The sequence below is a fragment of the Pollicipes pollicipes genome, unplaced genomic scaffold, assembly GCF_011947565.3.
Source record: "Pollicipes pollicipes isolate AB1234 unplaced genomic scaffold, Ppol_2.1 Scaffold_7261;HRSCAF=8764_pilon_pilon_pilon, whole genome shotgun sequence".
Taxonomy (NCBI): Eukaryota; Metazoa; Arthropoda; class Thecostraca; order Pollicipedomorpha; family Pollicipedidae; genus Pollicipes; species Pollicipes pollicipes.
The window spans coordinates 48916027-48922008 of NW_023597054.1; positions in this window are offsets into that span (position 1 = coordinate 48916027).

Sequence of the window (5982 nt, forward strand, 5' to 3'; positions counted from 1 at the left end):
TGCAAAAACGGTCCATAGGCTACCCAACGTATGTACTGTCAGAACTTGTATGAGACCTAGAAGCTTTTTGCACCATTCATTGCATGATCGGACAGCGTGGAAATCAAAGGCACCACTACGTCACTGGACGTGCCGGCCTCCGGAGCCTTCCGCAAAAGCCGCAGGCAAACGGGGAAAACGCGACGTCACGGGTGCATGATTTTAAAAGGTCTTGGCGCTGACTCTCGTCCATCGGTGCTTCGACGGCAACGTGAAACGGGAAATACCTTTGATAAGTTAACTCTAATAAGCTGATGTTGGGTTTTCTCGCGGATTTTGTTGTTTTCCACCCGCAACAAGTGAAAATTAGGCGCTAAAGTGATATACGGGTAAAGCGAATATGTCGCGCAACACATCCGAACAAATAACTCAACGATGACTAATGGGTCTCATCAACAGCATAAGCTTGCTTAGCCCTGCATGTGAGAGGACGGGGTGGGGGTGGGGGGAACGCTGATGTGACGCGATTGCGGAATGGAAGGACCGTCACACGACTCTCATATTGACTGCCAAGGTCTATCATAACGCTACTCGCAGCCATTTGGCACATAGGACGGCCATTTGTGCGTAGGTCACAACGCTGACCTTGGTTCTGACTAACTTGCGTCGTCTTTTGCTTCCACTGTTAGTTCTGCACTGTATGAGTTCATTGCTATGAGGTAACATGGGCATCCATTCTGAATTGCTACATTCATTCTCACTCCCTGAGTCTTATGTTGCGGTATTTTGTGTGGATAATTCTTTTTTTTAGGATGATAGGTGGTGATTGACTTTTTTGTTTTTGCCGCACAACAATTATTGGCGTGCTGCGTGCTGTGCTAAGTCTAGCCTGTTACATACTCGTATTAGGACGGCATTCACTCTAATTTCATTTTGATACGAGGGCTGACCACTGATCTGCTCACACCCGGCGAAAGCCATGCCACAATCTACAACTTGTTTGGCCTCTCAGTGATATCAGCCTGACCAGGAACGATCTCTGTCTTCCGTCACCTGACCTGTTTTCCTTCATCATAGCATCACGCCTCACTCTACCCCAGTCTGCCCTCGGTGCGGTCCCAGTCGCCGGAAGTCTGACCCCAGTCTGACCTGGAGGCGGGCGGCAGTTCGCCCGGCGCCGCTCCCGTGGCGGAAGCGCGCCTGACGCCGTGACGTTCGCGACATGAATGATTGAGCCGCCCCGAGCCGCGCCGTGGGCGGGACCTGCAGCCGTCACCAGGTCGAGATGGCAGGCGTCGCGGGCGGCAGCTGCCGGCGCGCGAGTCGGTCCCACGCCTGCCCGACGCCCTTACGGTCCGGCACAATGGCTTGTGGCGGGGCTGTCCCGTCAGAAGGGGACGCATGTCCAGGGCCCTCATCGACTGTGTAAGTCTACGGGTGTTCGCGACATGCGCGGCCCGAGGATTTGCTGAAAGTGGGGCATTGGTTGGTGCAAAAACAGGCATGGATGCTAAACAACGTCCCACATGCCTTGAGATTCTGTAGCCTTTGAGGTACACATCCTCTTGCTGTCATGTCTTGTGCAGCCGTAAATAGCTGATACTGTCAGTTAAAGTGGCGGATACCTCGGGAAGCACTCAGACAGTCGACTCACACTGTGGATGCCAGACCAACTGCAGCTTACATTCACTGGCTTCCAAGTCCAATATCTATGCTGTTTTGATGTATTACGTTTGTGCACCACGCCACGCCTTACAATGCAAGTTCAACTTTGGTAAAAGAATCATAATTAGCTCTTTGACTTGGAATGAGGCCCTTGAAGGTCACAGTTTTACATATGCTGGCCTTTACACTAGTGCAGTAGCGCAGCGAACTGATGATGGTAAGTTGAAGTTAAAGGGAACGTCCCACCTTTGGATCCTATCTAAAAAAAACAAGATCTGGTGACTTCCAGGACCTGTCATGAATATAAATAACACTGTCGAGTGGAACTGCATCACCGACAGGATTGTCCAAACGAGTGTCCAAATTACGCGTCAATATTTCAGACCAGCACTGGACTTCTTTTTTTTTTGCCCCCTCCCCATATGTTATGTCGTGCATGGACAATGCGTGTTTCTCGGGCTTTGGCAGGGTACGCACAGACGGCGTTCACCATTGTGGAACCTTGGTCCTTTCGGATGATTGTTGGCATTTGCGCACCACCTGTAACGTGCAAACGGCTTTCAAGATGCTAAAACAGCCCTGATTAACATGTCCTGGCATGTTTCCCCAAAATGTTGCATAGTTAGTATGACAGAACGGCACTGTAACTCGCGTCGGAACATTCGATCAAAGCCAATAATCAGGCATTGCGAAAATTGATCAATATACGCCACTGGTGGCATATAATCAGAAAACAATAAAATGGGTTGTTTTGTATCCGTTATGCGCCTTTGGTGGTCCAAATACAATTTTACATACAAACACATACAAATACAATTTTCCATCCCTTCTTCTACACTGAACATACGCTTTTGGTGACATGTCAATAGATACATACTAAAAGGTGTTGTTTTGTACCCGTTATTTGTCTTTGGTTTCAACAACAATTTTCCACCCCTACTTCTACATTGTGCTTTGTAAACTCTGCACCTTGGAAACTGGAGAGGTATAGCTGAAGTCATCAGCAGAAAATATGGTAATCATACGGAAAGAACTTGAAAACAATCAATATCTTGTGCTGTTGCCAGTACAGGAAGCAAAAAAAGGTTTGCGGAATTTAGTCTCTGTCAAATAATGCTGCTACTTCATCAAGTTTTTTTTTCGTGGGCGAGCACTTGCGTAATATGGCTAAATGCAGCACGAATTTGCTGATGGATTACTAATGCACTGGACAAAAGGTGGAGACAGCAATTTGTACAGGACATTTACCAAGATGTTCACGATGTTCCACTTAACATGCCATGGCTGGCTTCCAAAAAACACACCAGCCGCAGCCCACATTGAAACAGCTGGTCAAAGACAGCAGACAAGGTTTTCCATTCAACATCAACATCATGACCCAGTGATGACGTCCAAGCATTGCCATGATGATGACCACTATGTTGTGTTTCGTACGCCACATGCGTTGTTGGAGCAAGTAAAATATTAAAACATTATGCTGTGCTCTTGCCATCATGATAAATATAAAAATGGATGGTAGAAATTCTATACTCCTTAGATGCTACGCTTGGTTAATATTGATGTCCAATATCCAACTCTGGTGTAACTATTGTCAGAGTGACAACATGATTGCAGTTTTTGATTAGCCGTTTCAGGTTGGCTTACGGATGTTGTTCGGTAATTATTTTGCAATATTTTGGGAACACCCTCCATTGCGTGTTGAATGGAACATTGTGAATGTCTTGCTTAACATTTTTATAATTGCCAGTTTCTTCATATGTCATTCAACTGCAGCTAATCGTACACACAATTTGTATATCATAAACTATTGTAATATTGTATAATGGCAAGGCAAAAAGGACATATAGAAAAATAAGCTTGTTTGATCAGTTCATTAAACCATCTTTAGGTTTACCAATAAACCAAAAGTGAGTCAATGATGTGATGATACCCATGGTCCGAGTGGGTAGTGAGTGAGTTGATATGAGATAACATTGGTATGCTCAGGATGAAAATATGTTTTTGAAAAGTGGAGCTGAATATCTTGATTTAAATGTTATGATACGTCTATCCAACATGGATACGGTGGCGGACATGTACGGCGTGGCGACTGCAAATGATCATACAGCGCCGTGATTACGGTATGATGAGGCAGCGTCGAAATTCAAGCAAGTTTTAGAAAACTAAAAACCGTCAACCTAACAGGCATTGAGAAAACCCACAGCGCACTGATAACCACGCACGTTTAATACCAGACGCACGGTGAGCGCTGTGCATTAAAACATGCTGCCCGGCGCAGCGTTTCTCTGCGACGTTTTCTTCTGCTTCGTGACATTCACAAAATCAGCGAGCCGTCGCAAAGCAAAGACCCCTTCTTGCTTAAGCTCGGCGAAATCTCCTCGCATGTAGACGAGAAAGATTAATGACACCCCCGCGTCCACATTAATCTGCTAGCAATTTGCATAATTCTTCCATGAACTATTAAATGATTGGGGCAGTGCATTTGGCGTTCTGATTTATGGTTTCTTTTTAAGGCAGGGCGGAGTGCCGAGAAGCCTTAAATGGGGTGCGGAGGGCTGCGGCGGACAGCTACCAGCGCTCGCCTCGCTCGCCTGCCAAACTGGGCCCGTTTTTGCGGCATGGCCGGATCGGTGGCAGTGCTCAACGCATCATTGCCTCTTTACTTCTTGCCGCCGCCTGCTTTCATGTGCAACTAGAAGGATTGTGTCGCGGCGGCGATTGTCAGCCATACTTGTTTGGTGCGCGGTCGCCTGTCTCCGCGGCCAGCAACCATGGAAAGATCCCCGCCGTCTCACCAGCAGCGAAGAGCGCCTGTGCCCTCGCAACAAAGTAGCCAGGGAGAGGTCTCTGCTGTCTCACCAACAGCGAAGGGCGCCTATGCGCTTGCACCAAGGTAGCCAGGGAGAGGCCTCTGCCGTCTCACCAGCAGCGAAGCGCGCCCGTGGCTTTACACCAATGCAACGCACTGCACAGGAAGTCAACCTGTGCACTGGACGGCGTGCTGACAGCATTCACCTGTGGCTTGCGATGTTCTCAACAGTGGCCAGATTGTAGACGTCGTGTCTTGTGTGGTACCTATCAATAGTGCAGGTTTAGCACGGGATATTAACATGCACTAGCACATTAACTTACAGAGCAAGATCCCACAATACGTTCTAAGGTGTCCTAAAAGGATGCCATTTCATCTGACGCAACCACGCATGCTACACACGCACCCCATGCGTGTAGCATGGGGTGCGTGTGTTGTACCATCCCACCTTTATCCAGAGCCCCCGAGTGTGAGAGTGAGGCACTGTTCCCTCGTAGAGCTTCAGCAGCAGCGACATCCTGCGAGTGACAACCTCATGGCCCAGCAGTGTACACATGCTGGCAAATACGGACGGGGCCTCACGCGTCAACGAGTATATAGGGAACTTGGACACCTTTCATGCAGGCATGCTTTACTGGGAGTGGGAGTTGCGCTCATCCGTGTAGCCTGTCTGCCAACCGCGAAGCCCTCGCAGCTTTAGAAACACCTCAAGCATTTGAGAAAACATCGACGTGTCGTGTATACGTGAAAGGCTTGTCATGAATCGGCTTTAATGTTTACCGCAGTAGCCCGACGCTTCTCCTGACAGGAACCCATGTCGTTTTGCCCAATATAAGGCAAGTTGCGCATAAATCGTAACTTCGACGACGCATTGTGATGTGAAACACGTGCTGAATGCGACAGTACTTGGTTCTCCTCCGGCAAAGGTGTAGCAACTCAGCTGGCGTCCGTCACTTCTCTCCGTTTCTTCTCATCTCCCCGTCAGGTCTCTTCGCCGTCTAGAGAGGGTGCAAAAGCAGCGGATCCAATGTGGGAGAAAATCGAGAGGAATATTCCTGACGAAACGTTGTGATGTTGCAGGAGTACACTCTCTTAGTTTGAATATCGAGGACGTGGTGTCCGCTTAGTATCCTCAAAGCAGCTTTGTGCCAATATCATCCGAAACATCCCATGATCGGATCCCTAAATCGGGTCCCGGGGTCTTCTGAGACTGTTTCTTGTGTCGAATTTTTGAAAACTTGTGGAAAGGTCTTCTGAAATTCGGTAACTATTTCTGAAATTGTGTTGAGTCTGTTGCGAACCCGGATTTTTTGTTAAAACTCTGCCAAGGGATCGTGGGATTTTTCAGGTGTTTCCAAGACATCTGAAATCTTTATGTTTACTTTAGACGTTGGATCTAGGACCTAGGATCCATTTGCGCAACAGTGAAAGCTGCAAATTCTTACCTTGAACCTCAACTTATAGCAGTGAGCACTGTGATATATCCACATTTCACTCAGACTGAAATTCAGGGAGGCACGGGCCTTATT